The sequence below is a fragment of the Salmo salar genome, unplaced genomic scaffold, assembly GCF_905237065.1.
Source record: "Salmo salar unplaced genomic scaffold, Ssal_v3.1, whole genome shotgun sequence".
In the NCBI taxonomy this organism is placed as follows: Eukaryota; Metazoa; Chordata; class Actinopteri; order Salmoniformes; family Salmonidae; genus Salmo; species Salmo salar.
In genome coordinates, this window is record NW_025548189.1 from 10,001 (window position 1) to 29,779 (window position 19,779).

At 50.0% G+C, this 19,779-nt stretch overlaps 1 pseudogene; it reads left to right on the plus strand.

Moving 5' to 3' along the window:
• The window catches only part of LOC123732768 (lethal(2) giant larvae protein homolog 1-like), a 39,211-nt pseudogene that overhangs the window by 2,186 nt on the left and 17,246 nt on the right, over window positions 1–19,779 (plus strand).

The window sequence follows — 19,779 nt, forward strand, 5'->3', positions numbered from 1 at the left end:
TTAATAATGTGTATTTCCTCTCCCAGACTATGATGATCCTACAGCCCTAGTGGTTTTACTAGAAGAGGAGCTGGTTGTAATAGACCTCCAGACCACCGGGTGGCCCTCTGTCCCTCCTCCCTACCTGGCCCCGCTCCACTCCTCCGCCATCACCACATCCTGTCACCTGGACGACGTCCCCGGCAAGCTCTGGGACCGCCTGGCCGCCGCTGGGAACAGCCAGGGCACTCAACACGCACACGGGGTGGATATATACACACACACACACACACACACACACACACACACACACACACACACACACACACACACACACACACGTCCCTGTTACACACACACACACACACACACACACACACACACACACACACACACACACACACACACGTCCCTGTTACACACACACACACACACACACACACACACACACACGTCCCTGTTACACACACACACACACACACACACACACACACACACGTCCCTGTTACACACACACACACACACACGTCCCTGTTACACACACACACACACACACACACACACACGTCCCTGTCACACACACACACACACACGTCACACACACACACACACACGACACACACGTCACACACACACACACACACACACACACACACACACACACACACACACACACACGTCCCTGTCTCTCTCACACACACACACACACACACACATGTCCCTGTCACTCTCTCTCTCACACACACATACACACACACACACACAGGTGTTCTCACCTACCCCAACCTGTGTCTTATTCATTAGGCAGGTGGGTAGGTGAGAACACCTGTGTTTTGTTTTCCGTTACAAAATGTTTTGTTACTGTGTGCAGTAATGAATATGGCCAAGGTGTATCTGCTCACTGGGTTAGCAAGTCCTTCTTAGCTTAGCAGCAGGTTAGCCTGTATTAGCGTTGTTAGCTTAGCAGCAGGTTAGCCTGTATTAGCGTTGTTAGCTTAGCAGCAGGTTAGCCTGTATTAGCGTTGTTAGCTTAGCAGCAGGTTAGCCTGTATTAGCGTTGTTAGCTTAGCAGCAGGTTAGCCTGTATTAGCGTTGTTAGCTTAGCAGCAGGTTAGCCCGTATTAGCGTTGTTAGCTTAGCAGCAGGTTAGCCCGTATTAGCGTTGTTAGCTTAGCAGCAGGTTAGCCTGTATTAGCGTTGTTAGCTTAGCAGCAGGTTAGTCTGTATTAGCGTTGTTAGCTTAGCAGCAGGTTAGCCTGTATTAGCGTTGTTAGCTTAGCGTGCAGGTTAGTCCGTATTAGCGTTGTTAGCTTAGCTGCAGATGTCCACAGTTAAAGGCTTTGCAGCCAGTACCAGCTGTTGTTGTCGTATATATCATACCAGCCTGCCTGGCACTAGAACAGAGGGGTCAGAGGGACAGGCCGTCAGAGGGACAGGCCGTTAGAGGGACAGGCCGTTAGAGGGACAGGCCGTCAGAGGGGACAGGCCGTCCGAGGGGACAGGCCGTCCGAGGGGACAGGCCGTCCGAGGGGACAGGCCGTCAGAGGGGGACAGGCCGTCAGAGGGGACAGGCCGTCAGAGGGGACAGGCCGTCAGAGGGGACAGGCCGTCAGAGGGGACAGGCCGTCAGAGGGGACAGGCCGTCCGAGGGGACAGGCCGTCAGAGGGGACAGGCCGTCAGAGGGGACAGGCCGTCAGAGGGGGACAGGCCGTCAGAGGGGGACAGGCCGTCAGAGGGGACAGGCCGTCCGAGGGGACAGGCCGTCCGAGGGGACAGGCCGTCAGAGGGGGACAGGCCGTCAGAGGGGACAGGCCGTCAGAGGGGACAGGCCGTCAGAGGGGGACAGGCCGACAGAGGGGGACAGGCCGACAGAGGGGGACAGGCCGTCAGAGGGGGACAGGCCGTCAGAGGGGGACAGGCCGTCAGAGGGGACAGGCCGTCAGAGGGGGACAGGCCGTCAGAGGGGGACAGGCCGTCAGAGGGGGACAGGCCGTCAGAGGGGGACAGGCCGACAGAGGGGGACAGGCCGACAGAGGGGGACAGGCCGACAGAGGGGGACAGGCCGTCAGAGGGGGACAGGCCGACAGAGGGGGACAGGCCGTCACAGCTGGATGAATGAGGCCTTTATTCTCACATTTAGTCTCTCTGCTGCAATGTGTGTATCAGCCATCTAACCTAAAGGGGTGTGTGTGTGTGTGTGTGTGTGTGTGTGTGTGTGTGTGGTGTGTGTGTGTGTGTGTGTGTGTGTGTGTGTCTCTGTGTGTGTGTGTGTGTGTGTGTGTGTGTGTGTGTGTGTGTGTGTGTGTGTGTGTGTGTGGTGTGTGTGTGTGTGTAGAGTTGGCCGATATGTGGAGGGAAGAATCTAGCGCCCACGCCCAGACAACAGGAGTTGTTGCTGACGGGGTAAACACACACACACACACACACACACACACACTACACACACACACACACACACACACACACACACACAGGGTCTTCTTACTGTCTCTCCACGATGTTAGAAGAGGTGTGTACATTTGAAATCGGAAGTTTACATCCACTTTAGGTTGGAGTCATTAAAACTCGTTTTTTCAACCACTCCACAAATTTCTTGTTAACAAACTATATAGTTTTGGGCAAGTCGGTTAGGACATCTACTTTGTGCGTGACACAAATAATTTCCCCCGACAATTGTTTACAGACAGATTATTTCACTTGTAATTCACTGTATCACAATTCCAGTGGGTCAGAAGTTTACATCCACTAAGTTGACTGGTGCCTTTAAACAGCTTGGAAAATACCAGAAAACGACGTCATGGCTTTAGAAGCTTCTGATAGGCTAATTGACATCATTTGAGTTAATTGGAGGTGTACCTGTGGATGTATTTCAAGGCCTACCTTCAAACTCACTGCCTCTTTGCTTGACATCATGGGAAAATCTAAAGAAATCAGCCAAGACCTCAGAAAATAAATTATTGACCTCCACAAGTCATGGTTCATCCTTGGGAGCGATTTCCAAACGCCTGAAGGTACCACGTTCATCTGTACAAACAATAGTACGCCAGTATAAACACCATGGGACCAGGCAGCCGTCACACCGCTCAGGAAGGAGACGCGTTCTGTCTCCTAGAGATTAATGTACTTTGGTGCGAAAAGTGCAAATCAATCCCAGAACAACAGCAAAGGACCTTGTGAAGATGCTGGAGGAAACAGGTACAAAAGAAATCTATATCCACAGTAAAAAAACGAGTCCTATATCGACATAACCTGAAAGGCCGCTCAGCAAGGATGAAGCTACTTGTACTTGGCAAAGGTGTATGTAAACTTCCAACCTCAACTGCATCTCCTGTCTCCACTATGTTAAAAAGAAGTGTGTGTGTGTGTGTGTGTGTGTGTGTGTGTGTGTGTGTGTGTGTGTGTGTGTGTGTCTCTCTGTATGTAACGTGTGTGTGTGTGTGTGTGTGTGTGTGTGTCTCTCTGTATGTAACGTGTGTGTGTGTGTGTGTGTGTGTGTGTGTGTGTGTGCTCTCTGTATGTAACGGTGTGTGTGTGTGTGTGTCTCTCTGTATGTAACGTGTGTGTGTGTAGGCATGAGGGCCGGTGCAGTGCGGTTCTGGGATGTGTCTGCTGTTGCTATGACTCCCCTCTACAAGCTCAGCACGGCTAACGTCTTCCATACCGACCCTAACGACGACCCCCTGGACCTAGCGACGACCCCGAGGCACCGCAAGAGGAGGAGTGGCCTCCCTTTAGGAAGGTCAGAACACACACACACACACACACACACACACACACACACACGCTCACACACACACGCTACACACACACACACACACGCTCACACAGAAGCACGCACTCACACATTTCTTATAAATTTGCAAACATTTCTAAAAACCTGTTTACACTTTGTCATTATGGGGTATGGAGTCGTTGTGGGGTATGGAGTCGTTGTGGGGTATGGAGTCGTTGTGGGGTGTGGAGTCGTTGTGGGGTGTGGAGTCGTTGTGGGGTATGGAGTCGTTGTGGGGGTATGGAGTCGTTGTGGGGTGTGGAGTCGTTTGTGGGGTATGTGGAGTCGTTGTGGGGTATGGAGTCATTGTGGGGTATGGAGTCATTGTGGGGTATGGAGTCATTGTGGGGTATGGAGTCATTGTGGGGTATGGAGTCATTGTGGGGTATGGAGTCATTGTGGGGTATGGAGTCATTGTGGGGTATGGAGTCATTGTGGGGTATGGAGTCATTGTGGGGTATGGTGTCATTGTGGGGTATGGTGTCATTATGGTGTCATTGTGGGGTATGGTGTCATTGTGGGGTATGGTGTCATTGTGGGGGTATGGAGTCGTTGTGGGGTATGGAGTCATTGTGGGGTATGGTGTCATTGAGGTGTCATTGTGGGGTATGGTGTCATTGTGGGGGTATGGAGTCGTTGTGGGGTGTGGAGTCGTTGTGGGGTGTGGAGTCGTTTGTGGGGTGTGGAGTCGTTGTGGGGTGTGGAGTCGTTGTGGGGTGTGGAGTCGTTGTGGGGTATTGAGTCGTGGAGTATTGAGTCGTTGTGGGGTGTGGAGTCGTTGTGGGGTATGGTGTCGTTGTGGGGTATGTGGTGTCGTTGTGGGGTATGGTGTCGTTGTGGAGTCGTTGTGGGGTATGGAGTCGTTGTGGGGTATGGAGTCGTTGTGGGGTATGGAGTCGATTGTGGGGTATGGTGTCGGTTGTGGGGTATGGAGTCGTTGTGGGGTATGGAGTCGTTGTGGGGTATGGAGTCGTTGTGGGGTATGGAGTCGTTGTGGGGTGTGGAGTCGTTGTGGGGTGTGGAGTCATTGTGGGGTATGGAGTCATTGTGGGGTATGGAGTCATTGTGGGGTATGGAGTCATTGTGGGGTATGGAGTCATTGTGGGGTATGGTGTCATTATGGTGTCATTATGGTGTCATTGTGGGGTATGGTGTCATTGTGGGGGTATGGTGTCATTGTGGGGGTATGGAGTCGTTGTGGGGTATGGAGTCATTGTGGGGTATGGTGTCATTATGGTGTCATTGTGGGGTATGGTGTCATTGTGGGGGTGTGGAGTCGTTGTGGGGTGTGGAGTCGTTGTGGGGTGTGGAGTCGTTGTGGGGTGTGGAGTCGTTGTGGGGTATTGAGTGCGTGGAGTATTGAGTCGTTGTGGGGTGTGGAGTCGTTGTGGGGTGTGGAGTCGTTGTGGGGTATGGAGTCGTTGTGGGGTATGGTGTCGTTGTGGGGTATGGAGTCGTTATGGAGTCGTTGTGGGGTATGGAGTCGTTGTGGGGTATTGAGTCGTGGAGTATTGAGTCGTTGTGGGGTGTGGAGTCGTTGTGGGGTGTGGAGTCGTTGTGGGGTGTGGAGTCGTTGTGGGGTATGGTGTCGTTGTGGGGTATGGTGTCGTTGTGGGGTACGGAGTCGTTGTGGAGTCGTTGTGGGGTATGGGGTCGTTGTGGGGTATGGAGTCGTTGTGGGGTATGGAGTCGTTGTGGGGTATGGAGTCGTTGTGGGGTATGGTGTCGTTGTGGGGTATGGAGTCGTTGTGGGGTATGGAGTCGTTGTGGGGTATGGAGTCGTTGTGGGGTATGGCGTCGTTGTGGGGTATGGAGTCATTGTGGGGTATGGAGTCATTGTGGGGTGTGGTGTCGTTGTGGGGTGTGGAGTCGTTGTGGGGTGTGGAGTCGTTGTGGGGTGTGGAGTCGATTTGTGGGGTGTGGAGTCGTTGTGGGGTGTGGAGTCGTTGTGGGGTGTGGAGTCGTTGTGGGGTGTGGAGTCGTTGTGGGGTCATTGTGGGGTATGGTGTCATTGTGGTGTCATTGTGGGGTATGGTGTCATTATGGTGTCATTGTGGGGTATGGTGTCATTGTGGGGTATGGAGTTGGCTGTTTTGATCCGTATAGTGATGATGATGGTGTGTGTTCCAGGTGGGCTGTTTTGATCCGTGTAGTGATGATGATGATGGTGTGTGTTCAAGGTGGGCTGTTTTGATCCGTATAGTGATGATGATGATGGTGTGTGTTCAAGGTGGGCTGTTTTGATCCGTATAGTGATGATGATGATGTGTGTTCCAGGTGGGCTGTTTTGATCCGTATAGTGATGATGATGTGTGTTCCAGGTGGGCTGTTTTGATCCGTATAATGATGATGATGTGTGTTCCAGGTGGGCTGTTTTGATCCGTATAGTGATGATGATGATGGTGTGTGTTCAAGGTGGGCTGTTTTGATCCGTATAGTGATGATGATGATGTGTGTTCCAGGTGGCTGTTTTGATCCGTATAGTGATGATGATGTGTGTTCCAGGTGGGCTGTTTTGATCCGTATAGTGATGATGATGATGTGTGTTCCAGGTGAGCTGTTTTGATCCGTATAGTGATGATGATGGTGTGTGTTCCAGGTGGGCTGTTTTGATCCGTATAGTGATGATGATGGTGTGTGTTCCAGGTGGGCTGTTTTGATCCGTATAGTGATGATGATGATGATGATGTGTGTTCCAGGTGGGCTGTTTTGATCCGTATAGTGATGATGATGGTGTGTGTTCCAGGTGGGCTGTTTTGATCCGTATAGTGATGATGATGATGATGATGTGTGTTCCAGGTGGGCTGTTTTGATCCGTATAGTGATGATGATGATGGTGTGTGTTCCAGGTGGCTGTTTTGATCCGTATAGTGATGATGATGATGATGATGATGTGTGTTCCAGGTGGGCTGTTTTGATCCGTATAGTGATGATGATGATGATGATGGTGTGTGTTCTAGGTTGGCTGTTTTGATCCGTATAGTGATGATGATGATGATGATGTGTGTTCCAGGTGGGCTGTTTTGATCCGTATAGTGATGATGATGATGATGTGTGTTCCAGGTGGGCTGTTTTGATCCGTATAGTGATGATGATGATGATGATGATGTGTGTTCCAGGTGGGCTGTTTTGATCCGTATAGTGATGATGATGATGTGTGTTCCAGGTGGGATGTTTTGATCCGTACAGTGATGATCCTCGTCTCGGGATACAGAAGATCAGTCTTTGTAAATACAGCTGTAGACTGGTGGTGGCCGGGACCGCTGGACAGGTACAGAACACACACACACACACACACACACACACAAACACACACACACACACACGGACAACTGTGTTTGTATAATTAGACACTCTCTCTTCTTCTTCTCTCTTTGTCTGTGTGTGTCTGTCTCTGTGTGTCTGTCTCTGTGTGTCTGTCTCTGTGTGTCTGTCTCTGTGTGTCTGTCTCTGTGTGTCTGTCTCTCTGTCTGTCTCTGTGTGTCTGTCTCTCTGTCTGTCTCTGTGTGTCTGTCTCTCTGTGTGTCTCTCTGTGTGTCTCTGTCTGTCTCTCTGTCTGTCTCTGTGTGTCTGTCTCTCTGTGTCTGTCTCTCTGTCTGTCTCTCTGTGTGTCTCTCTGTGTCTCCAGGTGATCGTGCTGGGTCTGAATGATGAGCGGTCGGACCACACGGTCGATGTCTCCACGGTCGACCTGCTTCAGGACCGAGAGGGGTTCACCTGGAAGGGCCATGATAGGCTGGAGCCCCGAACCAGCCCCGCCCCCTTTCCTCCAGGCTTCCAGCCATTGGTCGTGGTGCAGGCCCTCCCCCCAGCCTCTGTTACCGCGGTGACGCTGCATGCGGAGTGGAACCTCGTAGCGTTCGGGACGAGTCACGGCTTCGGACTGTTCGACTACCACAGACACACCACTGTTCTGGCCAGGTACACACACACACACACACTCTGTCTGTCTGTCTGTCTGTCTGTCTGTCTGTCTGTCTGTCTGTCTTGGACAGGACAGGACAGGTACACACACATGACTGTACTCGCCTGGTAGAGAGACACACACACTCTGTTGTCTCCAGGTGTACCCTAACGACTCCCTAGCGACGGAGGGTCCTCTGGTGTGTTGAGCTGTTATGTCTCTCTGTTGTCTCCAGGTGTACCCTGCGCCCTAACGACTCCCTAGCGACGGAGGGTCCTCTGGTGTGTTGAGCTGTTCTGTCTCTCTGTTGTCTCCAGGTGTACCCTGCACCCTAACGACTCCCTAGCGACGGAGGGTCCTCTGGTGTGTTGAGCTGTTCTGTCTCTCTGTTGTCTCCAGGTGTAGTCTGCACCCTAACGACTCCCTAGCGACGGAGGGTCCTCTGGTCTGTCTCTCTGTTGTCTCCAGGTGTACCCTGCGCCCTAACGACTCCCTAGCGACGGAGGGTCCTCTGGTCTGTCTCTCTGTTGTCTCCAGGTGTACCCTGCGCCCTAACGACTCCCTAGCGACGGAGGGTCCTCTGGTGTGTTGAGCTGTTCTGTCTCTCTGTTGTCTCCAGGTGTACCCTGCACCCTAACGGCTCCCTAGCGACGGAGGGTCCTCTGGTGTGTTGAGCTGTTCTGTCTCTCTGTTGTCTCCAGGTGTACCCTGCACCCTAACGACTCCCTAGCGACGGAGGGTCCTCTGGTGTGTTGAGCTGTTCTGTTGTCTCCAGGTGTACCCTGCACCCTAACGACTCCCTAGCAACGGAGGGTCCTCTGGTCTGTCTCTCTGTTGTCTCCAGGTGTACCCTGCGCCCTAACGACTCCCTAGCGATGGAGGGTCCTCTGGTGTGTTGAGCTGTTCTGTGTCTCTGTTGTCTCCAGGTGTACCCTGCGCCCTAACGACTCCCTAGCGACGGAGGGTCCTCTGTTGTGTTGAGCTGTTCTGTTGTCTCCAGGTGTACCCTGCGCCCTAACGACTCCCTAGCGACGGAGGGTCCTCTGGTGTGTTGAGCTGTTCTGTCTCTCTGTTGTCTCCAGGTGTACCCTGCACCCTAACGACTCCCTAGCGATGGAGGGTCCTCTGGTGTGTTGAGCTGTTCTGTTGTCTCCAGGTGTACCCTGCACCCTAACGACTCCCTAGCGACGGAGGGTCCTCTGGTGTGTTGAGCTGTTCTGTTGTCTCCAGGTGTACCCTGCGCCCTAACGACTCCCTAGTGATGGAGGGTCCTCTGGTGTGTTGAGCTGTTCTGTTGTCTCCAGGTGTACCCTGCGCCCTAACGACTCCCTAGCGACGGAGGGTCCTCTGGTGTGTTGAGCTGTTCTGTCTCTCTGTTGTCTCCAGGTGTAGTCTGCACCCTAACGACTCCCTAGCGACGGAGGGTCCTCTGTTGTGTTGAGCTGTTCTGTTGTCTCCAGGTGTACCCTGCGCCCTAACGACTCCCTAGCGATGGAGGGTCCTCTGGTGTGTTGAGCTGTTCTGTCTCTCTGTTGTCTCCAGGTGTACCCTAACGACTCCCCTAGCGACGGAGGGTCCTCTGGTGTGTTGAGCTGTTCTGTCTCTCTGTTGTCTCCAGGTGTACCCTGCACCCTAACGACTCCCTAGCGACGGAGGGTCCTCTGGTGTGTTGAGCTGTTCTGTCTCTCTGTTGTCTCCTGGTGTACCCTGCGCCCTAACGACTCCCTAGCGATGGAGGGTCCTCTGGTCTGTCTCTCTGTTGTCTCCAGGTGTACCCTGCGCCCTAACGACTCCCTAGCGACGGAGGGTCCTCTGGTGTGTTGAGCTGTTCTGTCTCTCTGTTGTCCCCAGGTGTAGTCTGCACCCTAACGACTCCCTAGCGACGGAGGGTCCTCTGTTGTGTTGAGCTGTTCTGTTGTCTCCAGGTGTACCCTGCGCCCTAACGACTCCCTAGCAACGGAGGGTCCTCTGGTCTGTCTCTCTGTTGTCTCCAGGTGTACCCTGCGCCCTAACGACTCCCCTAGCGATGGAGGGTCCTCTGGTGTGTTGAGCTGTTCTGTGTCTCTGTTGTCTCCAGGTGTACCCCTGCGCCCAACGACTCCCCTAGCGACGGAGGGTCCTCTGTTGTGTTGAGCTGTTCTGTTGTCTCCAGGTGTACCCTGCGCCTAACGACTCCCTAGCGACGGAGGGTCCTCTGGTGTGTTGAGCTGTTCTGTCTCTCTGTTGTCTCCAGGTGTACCCTGCACCCTAACGACTCCCTAGCGATGGAGGGTCCTCTGGTGTGTTGAGCTGTTCTGTTGTCTCCAGGTGTACCCTGCACCCTAACGACTCCCTAGCGACGGAGGGTCCTCTGGTGTGTTGAGCTGTTCTGTTGTCTCCAGGTGTACCCTGCGCCCTAACGACTCCCCTAGCGACGGAGGGTCCTCTGGTGTGTTGAGCTGTTCTGTTGTCTCCAGGTGTACCCTGCGCCCTAACGACTCCCCTAGTGATGGAGGGTCCTCTGGTGTGTTGAGCTGTTCTGTTGTCTCCAGGTGTACCCTGCGCCCTAACGACTCCCTAGCGACGGAGGGTCCTCTGGTGTGTTGAGCTGTTCTGTCTCTCTGTTGTCTCCAGGTGTACCCTGCGCCCTAACGACTCCCTAGCGACGGAGGGTCCTCTGGTGTGTTGAGCTGTTCTGTCTCTCTGTTGTCTCCAGGTGTACCCTGCGCCCTAACGACTCCCTAGCGATGGAGGGTCCTCTGGTGTGTTGAGCTGTTCTGTCTCTCTGTTGTCTCCAGGTGTACCCTGCGCCCTAACGACTCCCTAGCGACGGAGGGTCCTCTGGTGTGTTGAGCTGTTCTGTCTCTCTATCTCCAGGTGTACCCTGCACCCTAACGACTCCCTAGCGATGGAGGGTCCTCTCAGCAGGGTGAAGAGTCTGAAGAAGTCTCTCAGACAGAGCTTCAGAAGGATCCGGAAGAGTAGAGTGTCTGGGAAGAAACGCCCCGTCCCCACGCTGACCAGCAAGGTAACACACACACACACACACACACACACACACACACACACACAGTGAGACAGCTTGATGTACAGTACACCCCCTGGACAGGACACTAGTCTATCTCCTGTTTCTGTAGTGAGACAGCTTGATGTACAGTACACCCCCTGGACAGGACACTAGTCTATCTCCTGTTTCTGTAGTGTGACAGCTTGATGTACCAGGACACTCCCTGGACAGGACACTAGTCGATCTCCTGTTTCTGCAGTGAGACAGCTTGATGTACAGGACACCCCCTGGACAGGACACTAGTCTATCTCCTGTTTCTGTAGTGAGACAGCTTGATGTACCAGGACACCCCCTGGACAGGACACTAGTCTATCTCCTGTTTCTGTAGTGAGACAGCTTGATGTACAGCGCTCTGACCGGGGCGGCAGCGTAGCCTAGTGGTTAGAGCGTTGGACTAAATCCCCGAGCTGACAAGGTACAAATCTGTCGTTCTGCCCCCTGAACAAGGCCGTTAACCCCACTGTTCCCTGGTGGGCCGTCATTGTAAATAAGAATTTGTTCTTAACTGACTTGCCTAGTTAAATAAAGGTCTTTTTTTTTTTGCCAATGTTTTACTGTCATAACAGCCGGGGCCGTTCGTAAATTCCAAAATTATTGCCATGTTAGCCCAACATTATATGGGGAATATTTAAATAATAAATATTTAAATAATAAATATGCCATTAGGAAGGAATGTCTAGAATTATAAACAAAAACTCAAAACATATAAAATAGATTTGGTTCTCACAGCGCATCCAATGAGTGTGACATCACTTCCTGTGTGTGTGTGTGTGTGTGTGTGTGTGTGTGTGTGTAGATCCAGGAAGCCAATGCAGCGCTAGCTGACCAGGAGGAAGTAGCTCCGGTACAGAGGAGGATCGAGCCGAGATCAGCTGACGACTCTCTATCGGGAGTGGTGCGATGTCTCTATTTCGCCGATACTTACCTCAGAGACGGTATGATTCTGTCTGATACGTACCTTAGAGACGGTATGATTCTGGCTGATACGTACCTTAGAGACGGTATGATTCTGGCTGATACGTACCTTAGAGACGGTATGATTCTGTCTGATACGTACCTCAGAGACGGTATGATTCTGTCTGTCTGATACGTACCTCAGAGACGGTATGATTCTGGCTGATACGTACCTTAGAGACGGTATGATTCTGGCTGATACGTACCTTAGAGACGGTATGATTCTGTGTGATACGTACCTTAGAGACGGTATGATTCTGTCTGATACGTACCTTAGAGACGGTATGATTCTGTCTGATACGTACCTTAGAGACGGTATGATTCTGTCTGATACGTACCTTAGAGACGGTATGATTCTGTCTGATACGTACCTTAGAGACGGTATGATTCTGTCTGATACGTACCTCAGAGACGGTATGATTCTGTCTGATACGTACCTTAGAGACGGTATGATTCTGTCTGATACGTACCTTAGAGACGGTATGATTCTGTCTGATACGTACCTTAGAGACGGTATGATTCTGTCTGATACGTACCTTAGAGACGGTATGATTCTGTCTGATACGTACCTCAGAGACGGTATGATTCTGTCTGTCTGATAAGTACCTTAGAGACGGTATGATTCTGTCTGATACGTACCTCAGAGACGGTATGATTCTGTCTGATACGTACCTTAGAGACGGTATGATTCTGTCTGATACGTACCTTAGAGACGGTATGATTCTGTCTGATACGTACCTTAGAGACGGTATGATTCTGTCTGTCTGATACGTACCTTAGAGACGGTATGATTCTGTCTGTCTGATACGTACCTTAGAGACGGTATGATTCTGTCTGATACGTACCTCAGAGACGGTATGATTCTGTCTGATACGTACCTCAGAGACGGTATGATTCTGTCTGATACGTACCTCAGAGACGGTATGATTCTGTCTGATATGTACCTTAGAGACGGTATGATTCTGTCTGTCTGATACGTACCTTAGAGACGGTATGATTCTGTCTGATACGTACCTCAGAGACGGTATGATTCTGTCTGATACGTACCTTAGAGACGGTATGATTCTGTCTGATACGTACCTTAGAGACGGTATGATTCTGTCTGTCTGATACGTACCTTAGAGACGGTATGATTCTGTCTGATACGTACCTTAGAGACGGTAATATTCTGTCTGATACGTACCTCAGACACGGTATGATTCTGTCTGTCTGATACGTACCTTAGAGACGGTATGATTCTGTCTGTCTGATACGTACCTTAGAGACGGTATGATTCTGTCTGTCTGATACGTACCTCAGAGACGGTATGATTCTGTCTGATACGTACCTCAGAGACGGTATGATTCTGTCTGATACGTACCTCAGAGACGGTATGATTCTGTCTGATACGTACCTTAGAGACGGTATGATTCTGTCTGATACGTACCTTAGAGACGGTATGATTCTGTCTGATACGTACCTTAGAGACGGTATGATTCTGTCTGATACGTACCTTAGAGACGGTATGATTCTGTCTGTCTGATACGTACCTTAGAGACGGTATGATTCTGTCTGATACGTACCTTAGAGACGGTATGATTCTGTCTGATACGTACCTCAGAGACGGTATGATTCTGTCTGATACGTACCTCAGAGACGGTATGATTCTGTCTGTCTGATACGTACCTTAGAGACGGTATGATTCTGTCTGATACGTACCTTAGAGACGGTATGATTCTGTCTGATACGTACCTTAGAGACGGTATGATTCTGTCTGTCTGATACGTACCTTAGAGACGGTATGATTCTGTCTGATACGTACCTCAGAGACGGTATGATTCTGTCTGATACGTACCTCAGAGACGGTATGATTCTGTCTGTCTGATACGTACCTTAGAGACGGTATGATTCTGTCTGTCTGATACGTACCTTAGAGACGGTATGATTCTGTCTGATACGTACCTTAGAGACGGTATGATTCTGTCTGATACGTACCTTAGAGACGGTATGATTCTGTCTGATACGTACCTTAGAGACGGTATGATTCTGTCTGATACGTGTGTGTGTATCTATGGTAACGTGTGTATCTACATTAACGTGTATATCTCTGTTTAATGTGTGTGTATCTATGGTAACGTGTATATCTCTGTTTAATGTGTATCTATGGTAACGTGTATATCTCTGTTTAATGTGTGTGTATCTATATTAACGTGTATATCTCTGTTTAATGTGTGTATATCTATATTAACGTGTATATCTCTGTTTTAATGTGTGTGTATCTATATTAACGTGTATATCTCTGTTTAATGTGTGTGTATCTATATTAACGTGTATATCTCTGTTTAATGGGTGTATCTATGGTAACGTGTATATCTCTGTTTAATGTGTGTATATCTCTGTTTAATGTGTTTGTATCTATATTAACGTGTATATCTCTGTTTAATGTGTGTATATCTATATTAACGTGTATATCTCTGTTTTAATGTGTGTGTATCTATATTAACGTGTATATCTCTGTTTAATGTGTGTGTATCTATGGTAACGTGTACATTTCTGTCTCCTGCAGGTACTCACCACGGCCCGACGCTGTGGGCGGGGACGAACTCAGGGAGTGTGTATGCTTACGCGTTAGAGGTTCCGGGTGTTGGGTCGGGCGCGTGTCCGGCCGTGGGGTCCGGGAGGTCCGGGGGGTCCGGGGGGTCCGGGAGCGGCTGTGTGGAGGCCGTGTTGGGTAAAGAGATCCAGCTGATGCACAGAGCTCCAGTCGTGTCCGTCTGCGTTCTGGACGGACGGGGAAACCGCTACCGGAACCTTACCAAGCCTCTCTGGACCTGGCTGCCGCTCGGACACGACTAACCCACACTCTGTCCTCATCGCTTCAGAGGAACAACTCAAGGTGTTTATACACACACACACACACACACACACACACACCTACACACCTACACACACACACACACACACACACACACACACACACACACACACACACCTACACACACCTACATACACACACCTACACACACCACACACACACACACACACACACACACACACACACACACATACACACACACACACACACACCTACTCACTACACACACACACACACACACACACACACACACACACACACACACACACACACACACACATACACACACACCTTTTGGAAGGAACTCGTCAGTGTTAACAGGTGTATTGACAGGTGTATTGTGTTAACAGGTGTGTTAACAGGTGTATTGACAGGTGTATTGTGTTAACAGGTGTATTGACAGGTGTATTGTGTTGACAGGTGTATTGTGTTAACAGGTGTATTGTGTTAACAGGTGTATTGTGTTAACAGGTGTATTGTGATAACAGGTGTGTTGTGTTAACAGGTGTGTTGTGTTAACAGGTGTGTTGTGTTGACAGGTGTATTGTGTTAACAGGTGTATTGTGTTGACAGGTGTATTGTGTTAACAGGTGTATTGTGTTAACAGGTGTATTGTGTTAACAGGTGTGTTGTGTTAACAGGTGTGTTGTGTTGACAGGTGTATTGTGTTAACAGGTGTATTGTGTTAACAGGTGTATTGTGTTAACAGGTGTATTGTGTTGACAGGTGTATTGTGTTGACAGGTGTATTGACAGGTGTATTGTGTTGACAGGTGTATCGACAGGTGTATTGTGTTGACAGGTGTATTGTGTTGACAGGTGTATTGTGTTAACAGGTGTATTGTGTTAACAGGTGTATTGTGTTAACAGGTGTGTTGTGTTAACAGGTGTGTTGTGTTAACAGGTGTGTTGTGTTAACAGGTGTATTGTGTTAACAGGTGTGTTGTGTTGACAGGTGTATTGTGTTGACGGGTGTATTGTGTTGACGGGTGTATTGTGTTGACGGGTGTATTGTGTTGACGGGTGTATTGTGTTGACGGGTGTATTGTGTTGACGGGTGTATTGTGTTGACAGGTGTATTGTGTTGACAGGTGTATTGACAGGTGTATTGTGTTGACAGGTGTATTGACAGGTGTATTGTGTTAACAGGTGTATTGACAGGTGTATTGTGTTGACAGGTGTATTGTGTTGACAGGTGTATTGACAGGTGTATTGTGTTAACAGTTGTATTGACAGGTGTATTGTGTTGACAGGTGTATTGTGTTGACAGGTGTATTGACAGGTGTATTGTGTTAACAGTTGTATTGACAGGTGTATTGTGTTAACAGGTGTATTGTGTTAACAGGTGTATTGTGTTAACAGGTGTATTGTGTTAACAGGTGTATTGTGTTAACAGGTGTATTGTGTGGACAGGTGTATTGTGTGAACAGGTGTATTGTGTTGACAGGTGTATTGTGTTGACAGGTGTATTGTGTTGACAGGTGTATTGTGTTGACAGGTGTATTGTGTTGACAGGTGTATTGTGTTGACAGGTGTATTGTGTTAACAGGTGTGTTAACAGGTGTATTGAAGGTGTATTGTGTTGACAGGTGTATTGTGTTGACAGGTGTATTGTGTTGACAGGTGTATTGTGTTGACAGGTGTATTGTGTTAACAGGTGTATTGTGTTAACAGGTGTGTTAACAGGTGTATTGTGTTGACAGGTGTATTGTGTTGACAGGTGTGTTGACAGGTGTATTGTGTTGACAGGTGTATTGTGTTAACAGGTGTGTTAACAGGTGTATTGTGTTGACAGGTGTGTTAACAGGTGTATTGTGTTGACAGGTGTGTTGACAGGTGTATTGTGTTGACAGGTGTATTGTGTTGACAGGTGTATTGTGTTGACAGGTGTATTGTGTTGACAGGTGTATTGTGTTGACAGGTGTGTTAACAGGTGTATTGTGTTGACAGGTGTGTTAACAGGTGTATTGTGTTGACAGGTGTGTTAACAGGTGTATTGTGTTAACAGGTGTGTTAACAGGTGTATTGTGTTGACAGGTGTGTTAACAGGTGTATTGTGTTAACAGGTGTATTGTGTTGACAGGTGTGTTAACAGGTGTATTGTGTTAACAGGTGTATTGTGTTGACAGGTGTATTGTGTTGACAGGTGTATTGTGTTGACAGGTGTATTGTGTTGACAGGTGTGTTAACAGGTGTATTGTGTTGACAGGTGTGTTAACAGGTGTATTGTGTTAACAGGTGTGTTAACAGGTGTATTGTGTTGACATGTGTGTTAACAGGTGTATTGTGTTAACAGGTGTATTGTGTTGACAGGTGTATTGTGTTGACAGGTGTATTGTGTTGACAGGTGTATTGTGTTAACAGGTGTATTGTGTTGACAGGTGTGTTAACAGGTGTATTGTGTTGACAGGTGTGTTAACAGGTGTATTGTGTTGACAGGTGTGTTAACAGGTGTATTGTGTTGACAGGTGTGTTAACAGGTGTATTGTGTTGACAGGTGTGTTAACAGGTGTATTGTGTTGACAGGTGTGTTAACAGGTGTATTGTGTTGACAGGTGTGTTAACAGGTGTATTGTGTTGACAGGTGTGTTAACAGGTGTATTGTGTTGACAGGTGTGTTAACAGGTGTATTGTGTTAACAGGTGTGTTAACAGGTGTATTGTGTTGACAGGTGTGTTAACAGGTGTATTGTGTTAACAGGTGTGTTAACAGGTGTATTGTGTTGACAGGTGTGTTAACAGGTGTATTGTGTTAACAGGTGTGTTAACAGGTGTATTGTGTTGACAGGTGTTCAGTCTTCCTAAGGTCGGTGCGAAGACCAAGTTCAAGCTGACGGCTCATGAGGGTTGTCGCGTGCGGAGGGTTGCCACGGTGACGGTGTGTTCCACGGCCCAGGAGGACTACAGTGAGACCAGTCTGGTCTGTCTGACGAACCTGGGAGATCTTCACCTGTTTAATGTACCTGCCCTACGACCACAGGTAGGGGGGGGGTCTGACTAACCTGGGAGATCTTCACCTGTTTAATGTACCTGCCCTACGACCACAGGTAGGGGGGGTCTGACTAACCTGGGAGACCTTAACCTGTTTAATGTACCTGTCCTACGACCACAGGTAGGGGGGGGTCTGACTAACCTGGGAGATCTTCACCTGTTTAATGTACCTGTCCTACGACCACAGGTAGGGGGGGGGTCTGACTAACCTGGGAGACCACCTGTTTAATGTACCTGTCCTACGACCACAGGTAGGGGGGAGGGGGGGTCTGACTAACCTGGGAGACCTTCACCTGTTTAATGTACCTGTCCTACGACCACAGGTAGGGGGGGGTCTGACTAACCTGGGAGACCTTCACCTGTTTAATGTACCTGTCCTACGACCACAGGTAGGGGGGGGGGTCTGACTAACCTGGGAGATCTTCACCTGTTTAATGTACCTGTCCCTACGACCACAGGTAGGGGGGGTCTGACTAACCTGGGAGACCTTCACCTGTTTAATGTACCTGCCCCTACGACCACAGGTAGGGGGGGGGGTCTGACTAACCTGGGAGATCTTCACCTGTTTAATGTACCTGTCCTACGACCACAGGTAGGGGGGGGGTCTGACTAACCTGGGAGATCTTCACCTGTTTAATGTACCTGTCCTACGACCACAGGTAGGGGGGGGTCTGACTAACCTGGGAGATCTTCACCTGTTTAATGTACCTGTCCTACGACCACAGGTAGGGGGGGTCTGACTAACCTGGGAGATCTTCACCTGTTTAATGTACCTGTCCTACGACCACAGGTAGGGGGGGGTCTGACTAACCTGGGAGACCTTCACCTGTTTAATGTACCTGTCCTACGACCACAGGTAGGGGGGGGGTCTGACTAACCTGGGAGATCTTCACCTGTTTAATGTACCTGTCCTACGACCACAGGTAGGGGGGGGTCTGACTAACCTGGGAGACCTTCACCTGTTTAATGTACCTGTCCTACGACCACAGGTAGGGGGGGGGGGTCTGACTAACCTGGGAGATCTTCACCTGTTTAATGTACCTGTCCTACGACCACAGGTAGGGGGGGGTCTGACTAACCTGGGAGATCTTCACCTGTTTAATGTACCTGTCCTACGACCACAGGTAGGGGGGGGTCTGACTAACCTGGGAGATCTTCACCTGTTTAATGTACCTGTCCTACGACCACAGGTAGGGGGGGGGGGTCTGACTAACCTGGGAGATCTTCACCTGTTTAATGTACCTGTCCTACGACCACAGGTAGGGGGGGTCTGACTAACCTGGGAGATCTTCACCTGTTTAATGTACCTGTCCTACGACCACAGGTAGGGGGGGGGTCTGACTAACCTGGGAGATCTTCACCTGTTTAATGTACCTGTCCTACGACCACAGGTAGGGGGGGGGTCTGACTAACCTGGGAGACCTTCACCTGTTTAATGTACCTGTCCTACGACCACAGGTAGGGGGGGGGTCTGACTAACCTGGGAGATCTTCACCTGTTTAATGTACCTGTCCTACGACCACAGGTAGGGGGGGGTCTGACTAACCTGGGAGATCTTCACCTGTTTAATGTACCTGTCCTACGACCACAGGTAGGGGGGGGTCTGACTAACCTGGGAGATCTTCACCTGTTTAATGTACCTGTCCTACGACCACAGGTAGGGGGGGGGGGTCTGACTAACCTGGGAGATCTTCACCTGTTTAATGTACCTGTCCTACGACCACAGGTAGGGGGGGTCTGACTAACCTGGGAGATCTTCACCTGTTTAATGTACCTGTCCTACGACCACAGGTAGGGGGGGGTCTGACTAACCTGGGAGATCTTCACCTGTTTAATGTACCTGTCCTACGACCACAGGTAGGGGGGGTCTGACTAACCTGGGAGATCTTCACCTGTTTAATGTACCTGTCCTACGACCACAGGTAGGGGGGGGGTCTGACTAACCTGGGAGATCTTCACCTGTTTAATGTACCTGTCCTACGACCACAGGTAGGGGGGGGGTCTGACTAACCTGGGAGATCTTCACCTGTTTAATGTACCTGTCCTACGACCACAGGTAGGGGGGGGTCTGACTAACCTGGGAGATCTTAACCTGTTTAATGTACCTGTCCTACGACCACAGGTAGGGGGGGGGTCTGACTAACCTGGGAGATCTTCACCTGTTTAATGTACCTGTCCTACGACCACAGGTAGGGGGGGGGTCTGACTAACCTGGGAGATCTTAACCTGTTTAATGTACCTGTCCTACGACCACAGGTGGGGGGGGTCTGACTAACCTGG